The sequence below is a fragment of the Mus caroli genome, unplaced genomic scaffold (genome assembly GCF_978045245.1).
Source record: "Mus caroli unplaced genomic scaffold, Mus_caroli_1 scaffold_13, whole genome shotgun sequence".
In the NCBI taxonomy this organism is placed as follows: Eukaryota; Metazoa; Chordata; class Mammalia; order Rodentia; family Muridae; genus Mus; species Mus caroli.
In genome coordinates this window covers 105,552,382-105,564,495 of record NW_028227268.1, presented here as the reverse complement: position 1 = coordinate 105,564,495, position 12,114 = coordinate 105,552,382, and the positions used below count along the sequence as shown (strand labels likewise).

At 41.3% G+C, this 12,114-nt stretch overlaps 1 pseudogene; it reads right to left on the bottom strand.

Annotated features, from left to right (window-relative positions):
* Nucleotides 1-9,483: 9,483 nt before the first annotated feature.
* On the bottom strand, nt 9,484-10,497 carry LOC147001588 (glyceraldehyde-3-phosphate dehydrogenase pseudogene; annotated as a pseudogene).
* Between the last annotated feature and the right edge of the window lie 1,617 nt (nt 10,498-12,114).

Below are 12,114 nucleotides of genomic sequence, written 5' to 3'. Positions count from 1 at the left end.
TATTTCCTGTTAGCAGCTTTCCTTGGCAGGTATCCCAACACTCAGGCATCTCCAAAATCTTGGGGTCTCCAAGGCAACTTCAACTTTACAGCTTCATGCAATGGTCTCTCTGGTTCTCCATGCAGGGATAAGCCTGCCTTACACCTGGCCTCAATGGCTTTCCCTAGTCATGGAAGTATATATTTACACACATGGCCTCTCTGCTCCTCCATACAGGAATACCCCTTTCCTTATTTATGGAGGGAAATTCTCTAACCTTTTCTATTCTTGACTGTTAAGGCAGAGCCACATGGCCAAAACTGCCAAGTTCTGCTGCTTGCTGGGGCTGGAACATGGCCCCCTCATTCAATTATATTTTCATCAGTTTTCCTTTTCTGTGACTTCCTTCACTGACTAATGTTGGATTTCCTGGCACTTGCTCTGTAGACCAGGCTTGCCTTTAACTCAGAAATCTGCTGGCTTCTGTGCCCTGAGTTCTGGGACTGTGCCTGTACTTAAGGTTTTCTTTATTTCCTTTATACAAGATGGACACTGGGTGGGATCTTGCCCCAAAGTCAACACTGCCTTAATTCCATTTAATATCTATAATCTGGTTTTGCACCATATAGTTTGTGGTTTGTTTTTGTTTTTCAGCTTGCTCCATTTGCAAAATACTCTCTTCATACGAGGCAGCTTTGAAATTTTCTTTGTCAATAAAATTAAATCTCCTCACCTTAACTTCAGACTCACTCTTCAGACAAGGGCAAAAAACAGCCACATTCATCACCAAAATATCACAAGAATGATCTCTAGGCAAAATACTAAGATTCTTCTCCTCAGACAATTCTTGAGCCAGGCCCCAATAGTTCAAATTACCCTTACCACCAATGTCTTCCACATTCACATTGGAGTGGTCCATTAAGCCCTGCTTAAAGCATTTTACTGTTTTCCTAATCCAAAATAAATCCATAGTTCCTTAAATTTTATGTGTCAATAATTTTGTCACAGCAAACAGAAAAGTGGCTGATATATGAATGTAAACCTCAATGTTGAAATGTTTAAGAAAGGTCTGAGAAGTGATTGTCCTAAAAGTCAGAATAATGGTCCCTGCTCAGGTTTGAATGCAGTATATCACCCACAGACTCATAGGCTTGAACTGTAGGTATCTGCTAGTGCTGGTGGAGCATGTAGAGCCTTTAAGAGATAGTGGCTACCTGAGGGAAGTTGGTTCCCAGAGGATGGGCTTCATAGGTTATAGCTCTGCCCCTCCTCCAGCCAGTCTCTCTGCTTCCTTTGCCCTGTGTGATACACCCCACAAGCCATATGCTACCCTTGTCAAGGGCCAAATCTGCCATCTGACTTTTGGATGGAAGAAATGAACAGCAATTAGAAGACAAAGGCTCATCTCCCATGTCTGTTCCCTCACCCATTTTACTGTCATGAACGTGATCATCTTGTACTGATTCAGTAAACTCTGCATCTTAGTCCACATATATCTTTCCACGCAGGCATTATATCTACCAATAAACATGTTGTAGCTTTTAATCTAAAAATCTAGTTCTCCAGAGGAAATCATAGCTTTATTCTTTCTGTCTCACCTGCAGTTTGGTTGATGGGAGTCCTAGAACTAAGTTTGAGCTTTAGTCCTTGTTCACATGTAAGACATTTGTGCCCCAAAGAATTTCATCCTTTTCCCTTCAATCTTTGATATCATAGTAATATTTTCCTTTATTGTGCTATTATGTGTAAATCACATTTTTGAACTTGACTGCATTACTTGAGCATCCTCATGTCTAAATTATTAGGATCAATGTTTCTGTAGTGGTAAATAGTTAATCCACTCTGAGCTACTGGTGGGTGCTTTCACACCTCTGCACTTGCCTAAGAGCTCTGGATTCACAAATGAAAATTCACTCTCTCTCTCTCTCTCTCTCTCTCTCTCTCTCTCTCTCTCAACCTTTATATTTTAATATGCCTAATTTGCTCAGTGGCTGCACACTTCCGAACCTTGGCAAGCCTAGCACACACTCCCCTCTAGTATTCCTGAGTTAACACTGAGTAAATCTATATGTTATCTTTTAAAAAACTTTATTTGTAATTCATTTTTTACACTCCATATTCCATTCCCTGCCCCTCCCAATCCACCCTCCAATTGCTTCAAATCCCACACCTCCTCTCCACCCCATCTCCACGTGGATGCCCCCACCCCCTACCCCACCTGACCTCTAAACTCCCTGGGGCCTCCAGTCTCTTGAGGGTTAGGTGCATCATCACTGAATGAACACAAACCCAGAAGTCCTCTACTGTAAATGTGTTGGGGGCCTCATATCAGCTGGTGTATGCTGTCTGTTTGGTGGTCCAGTGTTTGAAAGATCTCTGGGGTCCAGATTCATTAAGACTGCTGGTCCTCCTACAAAATCGCCCTTTTCCTCAGCTTCTTTCAGCCTTCCCTAATTCAACAACAGGGGTCATATGTTATCTTCACTGCCCTGTTTTCTTCTGTGCAGCCCTTCCATGGGGACACTTTCCCTTTGTATCTACAATTTTGTCATCTTATCTTCCTGCTCCATCAACAATGTGGTCTGCCCTACACCCCCCTCATGGCATAATCGCTTCTTCTTCCCTTGTCCCTTTTCTCTTATCCAGAAAATCTAAACTCTGGCTTCTATCTCCCTGCCCAGGCATTGACCATTGGCAACTTTATTTCTGAAACAGAGCCAACTGGGGGCAGGTTTCCTTTAGCCTACATGTGGGACATAACAAACAGGTTTTTTTTTTGGGGGGGGGGCACAATTAGCATGAGAATACAAGCCTCTACATGTTTCTATTGGTGAGCTCTTCTGCCTCCAAACTGATCAAGGATTCTAGAAACATATATTCACGATGGCTTAATTTAACTCCTCTGATTCAAATACAGAACTTACATTTAGAAAGTAGTTAAACAGCTCTATGGTGGTTTCAATAAGAATGGCTCCCATAAGCACATATATTGTTTAGATGCTGGGTCTTCAGTTGATAGAACTATCTGGGAAGAAGGAGAAGATATGGCCTTGTTGGAGGAGGTATGTCCTCAGGAGTTTTCAAAATCCAGCCCTTCTGAGTTAGGTTTGGCTGCCTTGTGCCTGTGGATCAGATATAAGCTTTCATGCCTGTCTGGCTGCTGCCATACTCCCTGCCATGATGCTCACAAACTTACCCACATTCTAGAATTATAAGCCACTATAAACTCTTTTATAAGTTGTCTTGGCCATACTGCCTCTTTAAAACAACAAAAAAGTAATTAAGACAAATTCCAAATAATTTAATGACACCTAGAGGAGTAAGAAAGATATGTTGGGCTTCGGGTCTGGGCTGGTGCCCTGAGCATACCTTGTGTGCAAACTCCTCAGCTAGTCCCACAACACCCAGAGGAAAAGCCACTCCCAAGCACTCTAACACTCCCAAGATCATAGGAAAGGAGGTGAAGAAGACACAACATCTGCCCCAACACCAGAAGTAACTGGGACCAGAGGGACCAAGGCACCCAACTCCACCCAACCAGTGGCATAGGTTCCTTCCTGTCTGGGCCATTGCCTTGAGCAGAACTTGTTTGAGAACTCCTCAGCTAGTAACTCAACACCCAGAGGAAGCTCCATTCCCAGGTGCTCTAACATGCCCAGGATCAAAGCATCAAAAGTACCCTGAGCAGACCTTGGGCACTAAATCTGCAGCCAGTCCCACGACACCCAAAAGAAGCTCCACTCCTAAGCACTCTAACATGCCCAGGACCACAGAATCCCAGGATCCCAGGAACTTGGTCACACCAAGATCTCAGGGTCCCAGAGGCAGCTTGACTCCCATGAGCTCTGACATACCAAGGATCTCAGGATCACAGAATCATAGGATCACAGAGACAGCTGAACTCTGAGGAGTTCTGACATAACCAGGATCACAGGAAGGACAGACTCCAGCCAGATATAGGTAGGGCAGGTAGCATTAGACATAATCAGCTGGCAGGAGGCGAGTGTAAGAATATATGCAATAGAAACCAAGGTTACTTGGCATCATCAGAAACCAATTCTTCCACCATAGCAAGTCCCAGATACACCATCTCACTGGAAAAAGCAAGATTCAGATCTAAAATCACTTCTCATGGGATGATGGTAGAGGACATTAGGGACATAAATAACTCCCTTAAAGAAATACAGGAGAACACAGGTAAAAAGCTAGAAGCCCTTAAAGAGGAAACACAAAACTCTCTTAAAGAATTACAGGAAAACACAAACAGGTGAAGGAACTGAACAAAACCATCCAGGATCTAGAAATGGAAATAGAAACAATAAAGAAATCACAAAGGGAGACAACCCTGGAGATAGAAAACTAGGAAAGAGATTAGGTATCATAGATGCAAGCATCACCAACAGAATACAACAGACAGAAGAGAGAATCTCAGGTGCAGAAGATACCATAGAAAACATTGACACAACAGTCAAAGAAAATGCAAAAATCAAAAATCTCCTAACCCAAAACATCCAGGAAATCCAGGACACAATGAGAAGACCAAACCTAAGGATAATAGGTATAGAAGAGAATCAAGATTCCCAACTTAAAGGACCAGTTAATATTTTCAACAAAATTATAGAAGAAAACTTCCCTAACCTAAAGAAAGAGATGCCCATGAACATACAAGAAGCCTACAGAATTCCAAATAGAGTGGACCAGAAAAGAAATTTCTCCTGTCACATAATAATCAGAACAACAAATGCACAAAACAAAGAATATTAAAAGCACTAAGGGAAAAAGGTCAAGTAACATATAAAGGCAGATCTATCAGAATTACACTAGATTACTCACCAGAGACTAGGAAAGCTAGAAAATCCAGGGCAGATGTCCTACAGACCCCAAGAGAACACAAATGCCAGCGTAGGCTACTATAGAGTTTTGGGTACAGCAAAACTCTCAATTACCATAGATGGAGAAAACAAGATATTCCATGAGTAAACCAAATTTACACAATATATTTTCATAAATCCAGCCCTACAAAGGATAATAGATGGGAAAGCCAACACAAGGAGGGAAACTACACCCTAAAAAAAAGCAAGAAAGTAATCTTTCATCAAACCCCAAAGAAGATAGCCACACAAAAATAATTCCACCTCTAACCACAATAACAGGAAGTAACAATCACTTTTCCTTAATATCTCTTACCATCAGTGGCCCCATTTCCCCAATAAAAAGACATAGACTAAGAGTCTGGCCACATAAACAGGACCCAGCATTTTGCTGCATACAGGAAACACACTTCAGTGACAAAGGCAGATACTATCTCAGAGTAAAAGGTTGGAAAACAGTTTTCCAAACAAATGGTCCCAACAAACAAGCTGGAGTCGCCATTCCAATATCAAATAAACTCAACTATCAACCAAAAGTTATTTTAAAAAAGATAAGGAGGGACACGGCATACTGGTTAAAGGAAAAATCTACCAAGAGGAGCTCTCAATTCTGCTCTCAATCTATGCTCTAAATGCAAGAGTACCCACATTCATAAAAGAAACTTTACTAAAGCTCAAAGCACACATTGTACACCATACAATACTAGTAGGAGACTTCAACACCCTACTCTCAGCAATGGAGAGATCATGGAAACAGAAACTAAAGACAGACACAGTGAAACTGACAGAAGTTATGAACCAAATGTATCTAACAGATATTTATAGAATATTTCATCCTAAAGCAAAAGAATATACCTTCTCCTCAGCACCTTATGGTACCTTCTCCAAAATTGACCATATAATCCATCACAAAACAGGCCCCAACAGATACAAGCCGATTGAAATAATCCCATGCGGGGCTGGTGAGATGGCTCAGCAGGTAAGAGCACCCGACTGCTCTTCTGAAGGTCCAGAGTTCAAATCCCAGCAACCACATGGTGGCTCACAACCATCCGTAACGAGATCTGACTCCCTCTTCTGGAGTGTCTGAAGACAGCTACAGTGTAATTACATATAATAATAAATAAATCTTTAAAAAAAAAAAAGAAAAAGAAATAATCCCATGCATCCTATCAGATCCCCATGGACTAGGAATGATCATCAGTAACAACATAAATAATAGAAAGCCCACATATATGTGGAAGCTGAACAACACTGTACTCAATGATAACTTGGTCAAGAAAGAAGTAAAGAAATTAAAGGCTTTTTAGAATTTAATGAAAATGAAGACACAAAATACCAAAACTTATGGGACACAATGAAAGCAGTAGTAAGAGGAAAACTCATAGCTCCAAGCGCCTCCAAAGAGAAACTAAAGAGAGCTTATACTAGCAGCTTGACAGCACACCTGAAATCTCTGGAACAAAAAGAAGCTTCTGTGGTGCACACTCTCACCTGTGCAGACTAAGTTCCTAAGTTCGGGGTACAACCACTCTGGAAATCAGTCTGGCGGTACCTCAGAAAATTGGACATAGTACTACCGGAGGATCCAGCAATACCTCTCCTGGGCATATATCCAGAAGATGTTCCAACCGGTAAAAAGGACACATGCTCCACTATGTTCATAGCAGCCCTATTTATAATAGCCAGAAGCTGGAAAGAACCCAGATGTCCCTCAACAGAGGAATGGATACAGAAAATATGGTACATTTACACAATGGAGTACTACTCAGCTATTAAAAAGAATGAATTTATGAAATTCCTTGCCAAATGGATGGACCTGGAGGGCATCATCTTGAGTGAGGTAACACAATCACAAAGAAACTCACACAATATGTATTCACTGATAAGTGGATATTAGCCCAAAACTTAGGATACCCAAGATATAAGATAGAATTTGCTAAACGCATGAAACTCAAGAAGAATGAAGACCAAAGTGTGGACACTGTGCCCCTTCTTAGAATTGGGAACAAAACACCCATGGAAGGAGTTACAGAGACAAAGTTTGGAGCTGTGATGAAAGGATGGACCGTCTAGAGACTGCCATATCCAGGGATCCATCCCATAATCAGCTTCCAAACGCTGACACCATTGCATACACTAGCAAGATTTTGCTGAAAGGACCCAGATATAGCTGTCTCTTGTGAGACTATGCTGGGGCCTAGCAAACACAGAAGTGGATGCTCACAGTCAGCTATTGGATGGATCACAGGGCTCCCAATGGAGAAGCTAGAGAAAGTACCCAAGGAGTTAAAGGGATCTGCAACCCTATAGGGGGAACAACATGATGAACTAACCAGTACCCCGGAGTTCTTGTCTCTAGCTGCATATTTATTGAAAGATGGCCTAGTAGGCCATCACTGGAAAGAGAGGCCCATTGGACTTGCAAACTTTATATGCCCCAATACAGGGGAATGCCAGGGCCAAAAGAATGGGAATGGGTGGGTAGGGAAGTGGGGGGGGGTATGGGGGACTTTTGGGATAGCATTGGAAATGTAACTGAGGAAAATACGTAATAAAAAAATACTTTTTTAATATAAAAAAGAAAAGAAGCAAATACAACCAAGAAGAGTAGAGAGCAAGAAATAATAAAACTCAGGTCTGAAATCAACCAAGTAGAGACAAAAAGATCAATAAAAGAATCAACAAAACTAGGAGCTGGTTCTTTGAGAAAATCAACAAGATAGATAAACTCTTAGCCAGACTAACCAGAGGCCACAGAAACAATATCCAAATTAATAAAATCAAAATGAAAAGGGAGACATAACAATGAAATAAATCTTAAAATAATTATTCTGCTTCTTGCATATTAACAGTTGTAAATATTAAAATCATTTTCTACAAAAAAGAAAGATATGTTTTTTCATTTAAAGCTTAATAATTCTGAAGTGTAACTGAATAACCTCACAACTGTCGAAATTTTATATTGTTCATGTAATTATAAAAATTAGCCCATTCAAGATGACCATAGTCTGTGACCCCTGTACTGTAAGTTTTCCTGCCATAGATGGTCTCTTACAGGTGTAAGTAGTTTCCAAATTAAATATAGTTCTTGAATTTGATTCCTAAAATAAACATAGTACAATTACTATATAAATAAAATGCCTTTTACATTTTGTATTATTATTGTGTGGTATATGTGTTTGTATAAATGTCAGAGTGCATGTATGAGGTCAAAGGACAACTTTGTGGGAACAGTTCCTTCCTTGTACTTTAAATCTGGTCTGGGATTGAACTTAGCTTATCAGATTGGCACAGCAAGCACCGTCACCTCTTGAACTATCTTCCTGTCACAATAAAATGATTTAATATGAAATGTAATATGAAATTTTCACATGTAAGTAATATTTAATTTGGGAAACTCAAATAACAAACTAAAAATTTTTGCTTAGTTCACATAGAAAAATGTTTCATAAGCTTGGTGGTGTTTATTAATCTGTGTTTCTAGGGAACCTTCTCTGTAAGGGGTTCCTACCATATTCAAATTATAATGCTATTATCTGATTATTAACTGGCTAACAGTTTTGTTAGAATTTGTTTCAGGAAAAAATCATCAAAGTCAACAACAATTCAGTCATAGTTATATTCAAAAAGTATTTTTTTTATGGTCAATTCTAAAGAAGTAACTTTTCAACACTAATATTTCTACCCAAACTCTACCTGTGCCCTGACACACCTGCAATTGTAAGTGCCGCTTTTAACTTTCCTGTCAGATATATCAGTGACGATGAAGACTCAGTGAGCATCTCCAGAGGAGCTCCTCATTCCTGTGTTCTAGAACAGAGAATTAGACAGGGGTATTTGGAGAATAGTATAGCAAAGCATGATAATTTACTCATGAATACATTTCCAAGTGTGGGATTGGGTCAGAAGAAGGAGAGTGTTTAGGACTTCAAACATTAGAAGTGTACAGAGTTAACTTTTTAAGCATATTTTATAGTTGACATCGACTGGAGGATTTCCAGTTTTCCTCTTTGCCAACAGGTTTATCTCATATACCAACTTTCTAGCCTTTGTATAAGGTCTTCTGGATCCCATGCTCTACCCTGTTCTCCTTCCTATCTCATCTTTCCCTGGGAGCTGTAGTCTAGGACACCTTATGGGGGAGCTGAAGGATGATGGTCTGTCTTCAAACTACTCCCTGCTGCTGGGGGTGGGGGGTGACGGGGTGGGCATGATCCCTACTTACAAAGAACTACAAAAATCTCTCCCTATTCATCCATCAGTTGGAAAGGATGAGCTTGATTCTCTATGGTAGCAAGTGGCAAGGATTCCTGCTACAAAACAAGTTTAATCGAATACTGATATATCCTAGAAGGCATAGATTTTATATGGATGTTAGAAATCCATGGCCCAAGTAAGAGTAACATGATTGTACCTACCCATTTTTTTGGGGGGAGGGGGGATGCAGCGAACTTTATTGATGGTATTCAAGAGAGTAGGGAAGGCTCCCTAGGCCCTCCTGTTATAGGAGCCTGGGGTGGAAATTGTGAGGGAGATGCTCAGTGTTGGGAGCCAAGTTGGGATAGGGACTCCTCAGCAACTGAAGGCCTCTCTCTTGCTCTCAGTGCCCTTGCTGGGGTGGCTGGTCCAGGGTTTCTTACTCCTTGGAGGCCATGTAGGCCATGAGGTCCACCACCCTGTTGCTCTAGACGTAGTCATTGTCATACCAGGAAATGAGCTTGACAAAGTTGTCATTGAGAGCAATGCCAGCCCCGGCATCGAAGGTGGAGGAGTGGGAGTTGCTGTTGAGGTCACAGGAGACAAAGTGGTCTTCAGTGTAGCCCAAGATGCCCTTCAGTGGGCCCTCAGATGCCTGCTTCACCACCTTCTTGATGTCCTCATATTTGGCAGGTTTCTTCAGGCGGCATGTCAGATCCACGACAGACACACTGGGGGTAGGAACACGGAAGGCCATGCCAGTGAGCTTCCCGTTCAGCTCTGGGATGACCTTGCCCACAGCCTTGGCAACACCAGTGGATGCAGGGATGATGTTCTGGGCAGCCCCACAGCCATCACGCCACAGCTTTCCGGAGGGGCCATCCACGGTCTTCTGGGTGGCAGTGAGGCATGAACTGTGGTCATGAGCCCTTCCACAATGCCAAAGTTGACATGGATGACCTTGGTCAGGGGGGCTAAGCAGTTGGTGGTGCAGGATGCTGACAATCTTGAGTGAGTTATCATATTTCTCGTGGTTCACACCCATCACAAACATGGGGGCATCGGCAGAAGGGGCAGAGATGATGACCCTTTTGGCTCCACCCATCAAGTGGGCCCCAGCCTTCTCCATGGTGGTGAAGATGCCAGTAGACTCCACGACATACTCAGCACCCGCATCACCCCATTTGATGTTAGCGGGGTCTCTCTCCTGGAAGATGGTGATGGGCTTCCCATTGATGACTTGGGAAGTTTCCCATTCTCGGCCTTGACTGTGCCGTTGAATTTGCCCGTGGGTCAAGTCATACTGGAACATGTAGATCATGTAGTTGAGGTCAATGAAGGGGTTGTTGATGGCAACAATCTCCACTTTTCCAAGTGGAGAGCAGATGGCAGTCCTGGTGACCAGGTGCCCAATACAGCCAAATCCGTTCACACTGACCTTCACCATTTTGTCTACAGGATGAGGCTGGCACTGCACAAGAAGATGAGGCTGTCTCTGGAACAGGGAGGAGCAGAGCCCATTTTTAAACAGTGTAAGAGACAGGAAAGCCATGACCATGACTGCCCCAAGGAAGTGTTGTGTGCCTTTGAACTGTAAATACATATACCTAGGGAAGCATGACCTTTAACTTTTTTATCAATCTTTGAAGGAAATCAGGGTAATTTGGTTTACATCTGAATTCCCATCTATTGGAAGGCTGAGACGTGAAGATCACTATGAACTGAAGATCATTCTGGGTTGCATGGTGAGTTCCAAGACAGCCTGTACTATAGACTGATACCCTGTTTTCGAAACAGATCAAAATTTAAATACAAGAATGTTCATGATAGCATTTTTTGTTTGTTTGTTTTTTTGAAACAGGGTTTCTCTGTATAGCCCTGGCTGTCCTGGAACTCACTCTAGATCAGGCTGGCCTCGAACTCAGAAAGTCACCTGCTTCTGCCTCCCAAGTGCTGGGATTAAAGGCGTGTGCCACCACGCCTGGCGATAGCAAATATTTATTCAATGATGAAACATATCTAACTTTAAAATCATGCAATCACTAAATACTGTTTTTAGTCTTTTATAGTTAATGGGGTCTATGTGACAAAGTTCCACCCATAAATCAAAGCAGTACTCCATGGGTGTAGGTTAGGGAGCAAATCTTCAAAAGATAGCTGATTGTTCATTGTGCTTCTTTCCAATGGACAGAAGAACCTTCAGAGACTTTCATCGAATCCAAAAGCCAAATTGGTATGGAAGACCAGAAAATTCAAGGAGCCTCAATTCGAAACAATGCCACATAATATGGGACCTAGCCTGGGTAGCCTCTGGGACAATTCCTCCACTGTCCTTTGAAGGGTATTTCTTTGTGTGGTTTCTAAGGATAGCAGAATCAGTATCACTACTAACGGCCTGGAAATTGGTATTCCGATCTGATTCTATACTCACTGGATAGAGACCCAGTGTAGAGCTGGAAGGTATCTCAGCTTTGATAGGCCTGCAGCTAATTTTTATGATTCTGTAATGTCTAAAACATGATCTTCCTGGGCGTTCTCAAAGCCATGTGCAAAATTTTCACATTGTATTATGCAGATGTTCTGCTAAGACACTGGGTTAGCCTTTTTAAAATGTAACATTCTTATTCTTACTATGTAAACATCTGGTGTATAAAACATTTTGTATAACCAAATGAGCTGTTAAAAATGTATCTTAGTAGAGGAGAAAAGCAAGTTAGCAGTTATATAGTCTGCATATGCTTTATTCATACAAATTTTAAAGGAAATATTACAAAATCAGCAATATTTTTTCTTTGAATTCTGAAATTGTACTAATGCTTATTTTTAAAAGGTTGCTATTAAGTTCTCTACAATGAAGGCACATTGCCTTTTGAAAGAATGCATCCCAAGTATTATATATTAGATTTTAAAATAATCAATATAATAATAAACTTCTTGTGAGGAATAAAGGACTCTCTTACTAAAATAGAAGTATAAAACATCTTGCATGAAACTTCATGCAAGAATGTAAAAGATTTGTACTGTGCTAGCTATCATTCTACAATACCAAATGTATTCTCTGAAA